This window comes from Protopterus annectens, chromosome 4.part0 (genome assembly GCF_019279795.1).
Source record: "Protopterus annectens isolate FY-2018-M chromosome 4.part0, PAN1.0, whole genome shotgun sequence".
NCBI lineage: Eukaryota > Metazoa > Chordata > Ceratodontiformes > Protopteridae > Protopterus > Protopterus annectens.
In genome coordinates, this window is record NC_056733.1 from 971,513,157 (window position 1) to 971,528,080 (window position 14,924).

Genomic DNA, 14,924 nt, shown 5'->3' on the forward strand with positions numbered 1-14,924 from the left:
TTTAGTTTAAGGCCATGACTCCAGCACCAGTTGTCCATTTCTGTGAGGCCTTTTTGTAGGATGTATGTGTCCACTGGTGTATCGACTATGGCGCCTAGTTTGCAGTCATCTGCGAACTCTGTCAGCCACAAATGTCTCTCTTCATATAGTCCAGTGAGGTATGCCTCAAGTCATTCACCCCCACATGGACTATGATAGAGTCATATCAGTACTTGTGGTTGAGTGACCTGAGTGCTAAGTGACTTGATGGATCCCAGCACCTGTTAGGCAGCTAACCATAACCCACTCTTTATCCAGCCTAGTGAGGGGAACATCCATGTGTCTCACTATGGAGTTACCTATAACAAATACATTAGGTTTTGTGGTGGTCCATCTTATGGGCTCATTTGTTGAGACACCGGTGTGTTTGATATCATGTTTTGTGGTTGTTTTTTGAAATGCTATGTGAGTAAGTGGTTTCTGTTTGGGAGGCCTCTGATTTTCTGGTGAGTTACTAGTGAGTACCTCTGCATATGTTGGTTTATGTGTCGTGTCTTTATTTTATGTGGCAAGTGTGAGTGTCCTGACAACAGGTTTGGCATTCGAGTTACCCTTATGTTAGAGTCTTGCCTCCAATTTCACAGTGTAACTATATCTCTCACATAAAGTATTTGTTTGTTTCAGGAGTAAGTGGTTGTCAGTATACATAAATCAACTGCTACATTGCCTTAGGATGCCCATGTCTATCAAGCTAACCAGAGATATGATGGGAAACTGCCCATCTCTGATAGCAGACTCTTCCTGTATGTTTTATTAAGGAAGATAATGAGTTCATTTGACAGCACCGAGACTAGAACAGGGACCCAGATTTTGTTTAGGCTAAGGTTGATCAATAAGGCAACACTGCTTAGTGTACAACTCAGTTACTCATAGTTTTAAGCTAACTGCCAATCAAGAAAGCACACCATAAGCCTTCCATCAGCAATCCATAACACAAATTGGTTAAATTAGTCCCACTTCTGTCACAAGGGTGCAGAAAAACACCTTCTTAATGTAGAATAGCTGATCTGGAGCTTAAGTATAACAAGACCGCACAAACTACCTACAACAACTCTAAAACTAACAGGCACAATGTAACACAGTGCAATTAACTACTTAAAGCAGTAGTAGACAGGACATTTATGCTATATAAAGTGCAAAAATAACAGAAAATAGCTTAAGAAACTGCTCAAGTACAGTCACAGTATATAAGAAAAGTGTAAAAAATACTTTTTTTGTCTTTTCAGTAATGGATTGCTCCAGGTGAAAGCAGATTCTCAGCATCCAGCAGCAACGTTGTCAAATGACAAGCAGCTCTGAGTATCTGTGGCAAAGCCAATACAAACATGAGGTTTACATATGAGCAAAAAGAAACAAGTTTTAAGGTAACTATCAATTAGGAAAGCACACAATAAGCCTTCTGCCAGCAATCCTCACCTCAGACTGGTTAGATCAGCACGTCTGCCACAAGAGTGCAGAAAAACACCTTCTTAATGAAGAATAGTTGGTTCGGAGCTCAAGTATAACAAGACCATATAAACTACCTACAGCACCTGTACAATTAACAGCTTTTTTGTTGTGTTGTGTCTTTTGGCTTATCCCGGTTAGGGGTCGCCACAGCGGAACTCCGGTCCGCTAATGTTTGGTAGTGGATTTTTATGTGCCGAGTTACCAGCCCTAATGCACAACCTTCAATGAAGGCACGCCCATTCATGCATGCATCCACACAGAAGACGCTCTAGCTGAGAATCAAACAGGACAACGTCTTGCTGTGAGGCAACAATGCTATCCAGCACCACTACCATGTACAATTAACAGCTACAATGTAATAAAGTGAAATAAACTACTTAAAGCAGCAGTAGACAGTACAGTTTTTTTGCTATAAAGTGTAAAATTAACAACAAATAGCTTAAGAAACTGCTAAAATACAGTCACAGTATATAAAAGAAGTGCAAAAAAATACTTATTTTTTGTCTTTCCAGTAGTGGATTGCTCCAGGTGAAAGCAGATTCTCAGCATTCAGTAGCAAAGTTGCCAAATAACAAGTAGCTCTGAGTATCTATGCCAAAGCCAGCACAAACACTAGGCTTAAATATGAGCAAAAAGAAAAAGGTTTTAAGGTGCCTACCACTCAGGAAAGCACACAATAAGCCTTCTACCAGCAACCCCAACCTCAAACTGGTTAGATCAGCATACTTATGCCACAAGGGTACAGAAAAGCACCTTCTTAATGTAGAATAGCTGGTTAGGACCCCAAGTATAACAATACCACACAAACTACCTAAAACAACCCTACAACTAACAGATACAATGTAATATAGGTTCATAGGTTCATAGGTGTGTACTAGGCTAATGCCCCTGGGGCCTTTACAAGCCTAGCCATAGGATTACTCTGGCATAGTGCCACACGGCCTTAGATCCCAGTACCTCTGTCAAGTAGAGCCACTGGTGTTATCCTCAGGGTGAATTTTATGTTTCCCATCCACTCATCAAGATTTCTCTTGAAGAGGGCCAGTGAGGTGCTCTGCTTGACATGTATGGGAAGTCTGCTCCATAGCATGGGCAGTCTCTGGGTTATGAACATGTCCCTCCAGCATGTTCTGTTAATTGTGGTAATGAGGTTGAGGTCTCTGGAGCGTGTGGTGTGGAGGGATTGGGATTTCTTTAGATGTTGCATTTCTAACAGAGCTGGGTCAGACATGGCTTTGTAAGCCAAGCAGAGATCGCCTCTAAGTAGGTGATATGAGACAGAGAATAATTGGAGTTTTTTGAGTCTGTCCATATAGGACAAGTGTTTAAGGCCTAGGTCCTCTTTTTGAGGTACTTTTGCAGCCTCTCCAGTTGTTGCAGGTGTCTAGTGAGGTACATGCGAAATGCGGCATTGTACTCGATGATTGGCCTAATGAGGGAAGAGTAGAGGGAGACAATGACCTCTTTCTTCCTGGATGTAAAACCCTTAGTAATGAGATGTGCCACATAGAAGGACTTTCTGACCACAGTGGCAATGTGGTGATCAAAAGAGAGGTTGCTGTCAACCTGTGTTCGTAGATCTCTTATAACGTCGTCTGTGTTTAGTGAGCTACCATCAATGTGGTAATTCATGGGAACCGGGTTTTTCCCAAAGGGGATGACGACATTTTTGGGCATTGAGCTTAAGGCCATGGTTCTGACACCAGTCGTTGGTCACAGTCATATAGTGCAATGAACTACTTAAAGCAACAGCAGACAGTAAAGGTTTTTTGAAACTGCTAATGTACAATCTTGGTATATAAGAGAAGTACTAAAAATACTTAGAACCCTTTTGTGTGCTTCCCAGCTCAGATAGACCAGGTGCCATCTCCTACTGTCACTAGACGAATAATCCCAGTCCTCCTAATGTAAAAGCACAGCAAAGGAGTGTCTTGAGTGACACCACAAATAAACTTCAAGATATGGATATAGCGGAGTACTTTAAATAACTTATACAGCTTATAAAAAGTGCTTTATATAAATGATATGATTGTATGTTAAGCAGAGATTGTTTCTGTCACATATCGTCTACACAGAGGCAATCTCTGCTTAACATACAAGGCCATGTCAAACCCAGAGCTGTTGGACATGCTACACTTAAAGAAATCCCAATCCCTCAGAGCCACATACTCTAGGGATCTAAACCTTGTCATCACAATAAACAAAACATGCTGGAGGGTTAGGTTCTTCACCCAGAGACTCCCAGACTCTAGAATAGACTGCCCATACATGTCAAGCAGAGTGCCTCCTTGGCCCTCTTAAAAAGGAACCTTGATGATTGGATGGGAGAAAGGAAATTCACCCCAGGGATCACGTCAGTCACCCAGCTAGACAGGGGTCCAAGGAAATAAATAGTGTGGGAAGAAATAGCCAGGAAATTGTTATGGCTATTTCTAACAATTGTTAACTTGCAAACATAACAAAACAAGAAAAGCAAAATATGAAAGTGTTATTGATCAATGCTAGGAGCCTGAACAAGAAACTCCATTCCTCACAAGCCCTTCTAACCCTGGAGGATGTTGATATCTGTGTAGTGACTGAGCCACGATTTAAAATGCCAGACAGGAGTCCAGCTGTCCAGGGCTATAATGCCTTCCACTCATTTTGACCGGCTACTGCACAGGAGAGGAAAAAAGGTGGAGGGTGTCTTAATCTTCTTCTCGAAGAGACTTGCATCAAGGCTGGGAAAGCAGTATTATGCACTAAAGTTTCCTCATGTCCAAATATCCATGAACAAGGTCCCATACCATATATTAACCACCTATAAATCCCTTTGTATGACTCAAGAAAGCCACAACACATATCGATATTAACTAGAACCACTCAGCATCAAACGTAATACCACTTTCCTAGGTGATGTAAAGTATACCAGTATAGACTGGGAATCCTACATTACCAGTAGTGCACAAGCATAGAGATTGCTGGACTTTGTTAATACAAACACCCTAGAACAATTAGTCAGAGTACCCATTACGGGGAATAACATCTGGATCATGTCCTTACTAATACAGAACCATCTTTTATCACCCCTGCTGTATCTTCATCACCTTGTTAGGTCTGATCATAAAGCAGTCTCCTTTGAAATAAAACTGAAACAAGAAATCCCTTCTACTCAAAGTAGCTTTAGAAATTTCTTTAAGACAAACTACCTATTCCTAAGTTATACATAGGCAGGCTTAAAATCCCTACCAAACCCAGTTAACTCATCTGAATATGTAGAAATATACACCACCACACTATACCAGCATGTAAATAGCTACATCTATGCTTGGATTTTTGTTCTTATCAAGTTTGAGGTTAAAATAGCTACCTAAACCAAAGACAATCAGAAGGCCTTTTTTATTATGTTTGTAATCTTAAAACCACAATGTAGTAATGTGCTGACCTGATTGGGAACAATATTACCTACATTGAAGCTGAAAATACAGTTAACCTTCTTTTAGCTCTGACGTTACCGCTCTCTCTTCTTCATCTGTCACTCAAGATACACCTGAAACTGGCTTGTCTCCAGTTATCACACAAGATCAATTCCTAATAGTGCAATCAAAAGTTATAAGTACTGCATCAATGGGTTCTTTTTTTAAACATCTTTATTAAATTACCACTCATAGCCACATTTACATTTATATAAAAGTAATCAAACTGTATTAACAAGTTACAATTAACAAACATTATGCGTCACATATATTGCTATATATCATATAACCTAAGCAACATTACTTAAATTATTCAATTCCTGCCCCACTTTTTTTAACAAGAAACATCTTTATCAAACAATCACTTATGACATAAGCAATCATACATTTATATAAATGAAACCAAACCACACTGACACAATACTAGTTGCAAGCATTTTACATCACAAACCATAATGACACACTCCCAGTTGCATACATTATACATCACCTATAATCTACCCAATCCTTTTCCGTGAAACATTCTATAGCTCATTTAAGTCCCGCCTCCTTTTAAACCTCAATTCCAGTTGTTTTATCTCTGTTACTATATTCACTTCTAATATATTTGGTTTAGATTCTGATTTCCATTTCCTACTAATTGCTTTTTTGGCAGCCGCCATAATTATAGAGAGCAAGGCCTTACCATGTCTAGGCAATTCTGATTCTGTATCATAGCTCAGAAAAATCATTTCCCTCGTCACACCAATCGATGCACATAGCATCTCTGACAGTGCATCCTGCAAGGAATCCTTAAAGTCTGCCAACTCACTGCCCTCCCAGAATATTTGTTACCAATTACCTCTTTCTTCCCTGTCACACCTCCAATATTTTCAAAATAGCATGAAGCACGATTTAGCCACACCCCTAACAACACTGCTCAGTCTCAGCCACACCCCCAACAACACTGCTCAGTCTCAGCCACACCCCTAACAACACTGCTCAGTTTCAGCCACACCCCTAACAATGTTCAATCTCAGTCTCCATACAGTGAACGGAGAACAGTTGCAGTCATTCTCCTGCATAAAGGAGGACCTTCAGTGGACCCAGGCAATAAGTCTGACCAGCCTTATATGCAAAGCCATGGAATGACTTATTATGGAACTAATCAATAAGGACATAGGGAACCTTCAATCACTGGACCTATCTCAGTTTGGATTTATCAATGTTAGGTTATGATTACTCAACTTGCTGGATATTTTTGAAAAAGTCACAAAGCAATGGGTGAAGGCAAAACAGCACAAACCTTATACTTCGATCTGGCAAAATTTTATCACAATTCACCACTCAGGCATAGTACAAAAGCTAAATAAACTGGGAATAAACTACTATGCCACCCACTGGATGCCAACTGGCTCACAGGTAGGATGAGGAAATCAAAATAAGGAAAGTTACTTCCACAAAGAGACCAGTCACCAGTGGATTCCCCCAGGGTTTAGCGCTGCAACCTGTTCTGTTAGGTGTCGACATCTGTGAAGTAAATACAAGTAGAAAAGGACATCTACATCACGTTTATTATGCTTAGAGGTACTGATATCTGATTATCTCACGTGTCATGTGACATATGCTCCACATGACACCTGACATCTCACATGACTTCAGGTGTTGTGACATATATTATACATGATATTAAGGCAGACAGGTGGGTTTTGTGACCCTTTACCTTGGAATTGTTGGACTTCTGTATACAGTGATGTACATAGACTTTAGTATCTGTTTAGGTCAGACATCAGTGTGTTAACTTATTTCACTTGTCTAGATAATTTTGTAGAAGTTTTGGTGGGGTGCATTCATTATGTAGAGTAACGTTTTTTGGGGAGAGTATGGAGCATACACCATCTTGATGCAGTGTGGGAGTACACAGTATCTCATTAGAATCTAGATGTACTAAATACTGTATTAGGTGATAATATGGTGTGTAATTATAAATAAGTTTAATTTACCTTTGAAGATAAGTAAGATTGTCACTTCTTTTAAGAAGCATAAGGCATATATGATACTGATGCAAGAGCTGCATATACATCCCCTAGAATATTAAAGCTGAGTCGGCTCTTACAATCCAGCTCTTCATCATACTCTCTGAATAAGAGGAGCGAGGGGGTATCAGTCTCACCAACCCACCTGACTAAATCAGAAGTTTTCCCCGCTCTTAAGGACAACATAAGTTGTTTTACAGGGGTTACAGTCGTTCTAGAGGAAATATGTGTAAGTCTGGCTTTGTTTTATATCCTCACTGACTCGATCCCAATCAGATTATATTGCAGTTCAGTGTCTTATCCAAAGGTGTAGGATTTGAGGGGACTCTCCTGCTTTTGATTCCTGACCACTACAAGTGACACGGCCGCTACCAGTGGATTAAGGTAGTATGACCTAAATGGACTGTTGGAGAAAACATTAACTTATATGAGGTTAATCATTGGGGAACATGTTTTAGGAATCAGTTTGGTTTATTCGCTGATGGCTTTTCACATGTAACAAATGTATGCAGCAGAACCAAAAAGTTAGATTGTTCATACTTATTAATATATAGGATTCAGGGATTTGATATTTGGATGGCTCTATTGGAACATGTTCCCACTTTTAATGTCTGATCCTGTCACTCCCTAACCTATGCTTCTTTATTCCATCATCATTAAAACACCTGGATGTGAAATCCCTAACATCAGACATGTTGGTGGAGAATGGAAGTATCAATAGTTGACAATCCCCCAGACCTTCCATGAGATACTGTCAAACAGCATCTTTATCTTCAATAGAACAATGAAAAAAAATCAGAATATAAGCATCATGCAGCCACAGTAACAAGCTAACATATAATGGTTTTATATGACATGTGTGTCTAATATGTCAATATTAGCATATATTCATTCATGAATATCAGGAACTACCCTGAAGAATTATTTTAAGCCTAGACAATAACCTGAAGTCGGAATCAAACCTTGTACTTTATGTTTATAAGATGAAGACCTTAACCATTACGCCAAACCCACCACAAGGGGAAAAAAGATTCTGATAGTAGCTCTAAGTACACACGGTATAGATTCATATATGGTTGTGAGTACTTCACCCTTTGGGGATGTCTACATGTATGCCGTATAATATGGAAAAAGCTAAGAGATCTAGTAATGTGAACTCCTTGTATATAGCACATGATCAAGTACATGTTGAAGGTAGGTGATATATTATGTAGATGTGCTTTTTTAATAATCTCACACCTGAGGGTGGCACACTGCATATGGTCATATGGTTATAGAAGTACAAACTGCTCCGTGCATATACTCATGAAGAATATGAACACGAGATGCTAGAGATTTATTCTATGAAACACTTAATCGAAAAAAGGATTATATGTTGAAATGTAGACTGAATTGTATTACATTTATGAAAACTTAGTATGACTTGTAATGGAATACAGAGCTAGGTGTTTCACCTTCAGTGGTAAACACATTGGGGAACTAGACCTAGCCGAGAAATATTTAACTAAACAGATTTTGTCTTTTTGAGGCTCTGAAGTCTTTAAACTATCAGTTTTTCCCAAACAGTTGCACTTAATTTGGATCCTGGACTCTGTTTCCCAAAACATATACTTCAGAAATAACGGATAATGATCATTTGGTTATTTGATGACTGCAGAATATACTTGAATGAAAGCTGAACTACACTAGAACCTATGGCACTGGGTGGGTTAGGCATTCTGTACCTAGATATGTAGATATAGGCAGTAAGTATATGTGAGTACAACTCCCCCTACCACCTGACACAGGAATATAGCTGCTCTAGGCTCGCAAGATTGTTCCTTCCATTCAGTACCGAAAGTCATCAGTTTCTCTGTCTTTCTGCATAAAATTATCTCTGTTCTGCTAGTGGATTTGCAGCTTGCAAAAAATATTTTGGTCACCTGAGGACTTTAGTTATTACTGAGTGGGAGTGCAGAGGATAAAACAGGGCACAGAAAGGGGGGGCTTCATTTAATCTTAGAAAAGGTCAGATTTTCATACTTGAAGTGGTTTCTAAAATGATTACCACATGTTGAGATTTCTCATATTGGAAGAGATAGCATTATTTTACCTTACAATGGAGTACTATGACATTTGTTACTGTCAAGTAATGGTGACAGATGCAACTGAAGGAAATACAGGTAGATTAGCAGAGGCTGCAGCCAGGGGTTTTGTTCTCAAGACGGTGGCAGTGGGTGCAGGTTTAAATGCAGAATGATACTGTTGTAGGTTGATTAACAACAGAAAGATGCTGCAGAAATTGAAGGGGAAATTACATAAGGGTGCTGAATAGCAAGGACTGATGGGCAGTCTCTTATCCAACCACTGGTGCTAAAGTAACACAACACAAAGGCATTGTAAACCAAAGACAATCAGAAGGCCTTTTTATTATGTTTGTAATCTTAATGTAGTAATGTGCTGACCTGATTGGGAACAATATTACCTACATTGAAGCTTTAACTCTTTTAGCTCCTGAAACTGGCTGTCTCCAGTTATCACACAAGATCAATTCCTAATAGTGCAATCAAAAGTTATTGCATCAATGGGTTCTTTTTAATTTTTCTGACACAATACTAAAGCATTTTATTTACATCACAAACCATAATGACACACTCCCAGCTGCATATATTATACACCACTTATAATCTACCCAATCCTTTTCTGTGAAACATTCCATAGCTCATTTAAGTCCCGCCTTCTTTTAAACCTCAATTCCAGTTGTTTTATCTCTGTTACTATATTCACTTCTAATATATTTGGTTTAGATTCTGATTTCCATTTCCTACTAATTGCTTGTTTGGCAGCCACCATAATTATAGAGAGCAAGGCCTTACCATGTCTAGGCAATTCTGATTCTGTATCATAGCTCAGAAAAATCATCTCTCTGGTAAAATGAGAGTACATAGCATCTCTGACAGTGCATCCTGCAAGGAATCCTTAAAGTCTGCCAACTCACTGCCCTCCCAGAATATTTGTTACCAATTACCTCTTTCTTCCTTGTCACACCTCCAATATTTTCAAAATAGCATGAAGCGGCTAGCACACCCTAACCATCACTTGTCTCAGCCACACCCCCCCAACACAACTGCTCAACCAGCCACACCCCTAACAACACTGCTCAGTTTCAGCCACACCCCTAACAATGTTCAATCTCAGTCTCCATACAGTGAACGGAGAACAGTTGCAGTCATTCTCCTGCATAAAAGATAAATATGCTCTAAGTTAAAATTAGAAAAGAAAACTATAAAAATGGTGTAAATGCATTTATAATGGATGATCGAGGTAGAGAACTGAATATATCATATACTGCCGCTGATAAAATTCAGGTTGAAAGTATCTGTAACAAACAATATGCAACAGATACACATATACACTCTTCTCCACGTTTATTTTTATCTCTTCTTTGATTATGGTTGAAAACATTGCTTTGCTTTCTAAGTGATGTAGAATCAATGCCCTTAAATAGGCCAATGTACTTGTACTAACTTCACACTTTGCTCATGCCTATAACAGTAGCATTTTCTTCTGCCAACTACTTGCTTACTTTGTAAACATCATTTTTACATCTGAAATTGTTGCATTCTGTTGACTCTTCACATCCACCCTAGAGAAACCTGGTTCATTCTGTCTTGGTTGCTCATAGTTATTTGCAACTATTTTCTTTCCATCTTGAGGTAAATGTAATCAGTCTTAAGCCAAGCAGTAGCCATTTTTTTCAAGTTGCAAATTATCAACATGATTACACCCTTTCATGGAGTATAGTTTCCTTATGCAATTGTTTACCATATTTATTTTTATGCTCAAGCTTTAGTAGTCACAGTCTCTCTGTATTGTGCTGGAATTATACTCCAGCCAATCACAGCTCTGTCCATAAGGTCATGTCACTCCTCAAGAGCTTGCACTTACCACCTACTAAATTTCCTTCATTATATCTTATGCCTAATGCCTTCTGATCCTGTCTGCCAACTACCTTTATTACCTATTATATTCACACTTCATCAGACTCCCTTTGTCAATTATTTTTATCAGCTACTATATTTCCTCTGTTACATATTATACCTAAAATCTTCTGACCTCTTTGCCAGCTACCTTTATTCTATACACACTCTCCTTCATTTAACATGTCGCTCAAAATAACGTAACATATTTTAATTTTCCTTATCACGCCTTCCTATTTACTTCCATATTTCCAAAAAATACATTCAGTTAGCCTTTCTAACACATGTTCATAGAGCTATAAAAGCTGGTATATGCACAAGATTTTCAGCTGAGCAAACCTAGCATGGTTGAAATTATTGAACTCCATTGTTTTTACAATAAAATGCATATTTATGGCCCAGTAAAAGCCAACATTTGTAGACCACTGGAGCCAAGCTAGCTCATAGTATGTGATTATTTAGCTGACTATATTATGGTTTGAGTCTGAGATATGCATGAATCCTTTCAGCCCTATAAAAGCAGGTTCGTGTCTGCAGGCACACAGCCCCAGTTAAACTAGTAATGATGATATTGTTTTAGTTTTAATGTCTTTAAATGCAATCATTTTCTACTGTGGTCACCTGTAGTGCAGTATCTAAATACTGCTTTGGGGACAGCTTAGCCTTATATCACTTACTAACCCTGTAAAAACAGGGAAACAAACTGTTCTATCTTAAGCCTTTTCTGGCTTGCAAAATAATATAAACTGATATAACTTACTTGACTGTTAAATACAACAGTGGTTGAAATTATACAACAGTGGCAGAAATTATACAACAGTGGTAGAAATTATACAACAGTGGTAGAAATTATAAATTTAGATTTACAGCTCAACAAATAAGAAGCCCAAGTAGAACAGTTCCCCTAGTGACAACCAATCAAGACTTGAAATGCAAATTAATGAATACAGCCATAAACTGCCATTCACCAATAACAAACTACTCATTGGCCGACATGTACTGTATTAGGACCAATCAAAGGTGAGTCATGCTCCACAGGCCTCAACCATATCAGAAAATGAATGGAATTAAGTTTCTTCGTGACTGCTTACCGCAGCCCTGAAAATAGGCTGCAGTATAACCCATTAAGGATACTCATGTTTATTAATCACTTTCATGGCAAAATCTCAGCCATGACTGGTTAAATCAAACCACTAGTGTTTGGCTTGCACCAACCCCCAATGTTTGTTTTTTTTCCTTTATTCTGTAGACCTGTTTATACTGGGACATTGTATTAACCACAGTTAGATCTGAACATGTCTGTTTAAAAGACAAAAGTTGTCATCAAACATATAAAGCTTGTCATTTCTGAAAATGCACTGAGTGTTGGGGTCAGTATGTGCATTTCCACATGTGGTCATCCCAAGGATATGAATATGGCATGCACAAAATTGTATACGACATACCCTAAGTGTTGGAGCTGTGTGCATTTTCACATGTACTTGTTCCAAAGGATCTGCATATGGCATGCACTGAATGTTGGAGTTACCATGTGCATTCCCACATATGTTCATCCCCAAGGATGTACAGCTGGTGTGCAGTGAATGTTTGAGTCAGCCTGTGCATTCCCATATGTGCATGTCCCAAGGATGTAGATATGACAAGCACTGAATGTTGCAGTCAGTGTGTACATTTCCATATGTGCTCATCCCAAGAAAGTATGGCATGCACAGATTGTTTGAGTCAGTGTGTGTTTCTCACATGTGCTCATCCCAAAGATGTGTATATGGCATGAACTGAACATTGGGGTCAGTGTGTACATTCCAACATGCACTCATCTCAAGGATGTATATATGATCTGCACTGAATGTTTAGTCAGGATGTGCATTCCCACATGTGCTCTTTCCAAGGTTCTGTATACCGCATGCACAGAATGTTTGCAGTCAGTGTGTACATTCCCACATGTGCTCACTCCAAGGATGTGTATATAGCATGCACTGAATGTTTCCAATCAGTGTGTACATTCCCACATGTGCACACCCCAAGGATCTGTATATGGCATCCACAGATTGTTGGAGTCAGTGTGTGCTTTTCGCATGTGTTCATCCCAAGGATGTGTACATGGCATGCACTGAATGTTGCAGTCAGTGTGTGTGCATTCCCACATGTGCATTCCCCAAGGATGCAGACATGGGACGAAATGAATGTAGGGGTCAGTGAATACATTCCCACATGTGCTCATCCCAAGGATGTGTATATGGCATGCATTGAATGTTGGGGACAGTATAAGCATTTCCACATGTGCTCATGCCAAGTAAGTACATATGTCATGCAGGGAATGTTTGAGTCAGCATGTACATTCCCACATGTAATCTTCCCAAGGATGTATATATGACATGTACTGAATGTTTTCAGTTAGTGTGTACATTCCCACATGTGCTCATCCCAAGAATCTGCCTATGGCATCCACAGATTGTTGGAGTCAGTGTGTGGTTCTCACATGTGCTCATCCCAAGTATGTATATGGCATGCACTGAATGTTGAGGACAGTGTGTACATTCCCACATGTGCGCGTCCCAAGGATGTGTATATGCCATACACTGAAAGTTGCAGACAATGTGTGCATTCCCATATGTGCATTTCCCAAGGATGTAGATATGGCATGAACTGAATGTTGGGGTCAGTGCGTACATTACCACATGTGCTGATCCCAAGGATGTGCATATGGCATGCACAGATTGCTGGAGTCAGTACGTGCATTTCCACATGTGCTGTGTAATATGTCATGGGCTGAATGCTTGAGTCAGCATGTACATTTCCACATGTGTTCATTCCAAAGATCTACATATGGCACGCACTGAATGTTTGCAGTCAGTTTGTGCTTCCCACATGTGCTCATCCCAAAGGTGTGTATATGACATGCACTGAATTTTTGGGGTCAGTACATGCAGTGCCACGTGTGCTTGCCCCGAGAATGTACACATGACGTGGACTGAATGTTTGACTCAGCATGTGCCTTTCCACAAGTGCTCTTCCCTGGGATGTGTATATGGCATACACTGAATGTTGGGATCAGTATGAGCATTTCCACATGTGCATGTCTCAAGGATGTAGATATGGCATGCACTGAATTTATATGGCCTGCACTGAATGTTTGCAGTCAGTGCATACATTCCCACATGTGCTTATCCCAAGGATCTGCATATGGCATGCACAGATTGTTGGAGTCAGTGTGTTTTTCCCTCATGTGCTCATCCCAAGGTTGTGTATATGGCATGCACTGAATGTTGGGGTCAGTTGGTGCATTTCCGCATGTGGTTGCCCCAAGGATGTAAATATGGCATGCACTGAATGTTGCAGTCAGTGTGCGTCTTCCCACATGTGCTCATCCCAAGGTTGTGTTTATGGCATGGAGTGAATGTTGAGGTCAATATATTAATTTCCACATTTGCTAACCCCAAGGGTGTAGATATGAAATGCTGTGTGTACATTCTCACATTTCCTCATCGCAAAAGATGTATATATGGCATGCACTGAATGTTTTCAGTCAATGTGTACATTCCCAGATATTCTTATCCAAAGGATGTGTATATGGCATGCACTTCATGTTGCAGTTAGTGTGTGCATTCCCACATGTGCATGTCCCAAGGATGTAGATATGGCATGCACAGATTGTTGGAGTCAGTGTGTGCTTCTAACATGTGGTCATCTCATGGATGTGTATATGGCATGCACTGAATTTTAGGATCAGTTTGTGTATTCCTACATGTTCTTGTCTCAAGGATATGTATATGGCATGCATTGAATGTTTTCAGTCAGTGTGTACATTCCCACATGTGCTCTTCCCAAGGATTTGCATTTAGCATGCACAGATTGTTGGAGTCAGTCTGTGCTTCTCACATGTGGTCATCCTGAGGATGTGTATATAGCATGCACTAAATGTTGCAGTCAGTGTGTGTGTGTGTGTGTGTGTGTGTGTGTGTGTGTGTGTGTGTGTGTGTGTGTATGTGTGTGCACTCCCACGTGTG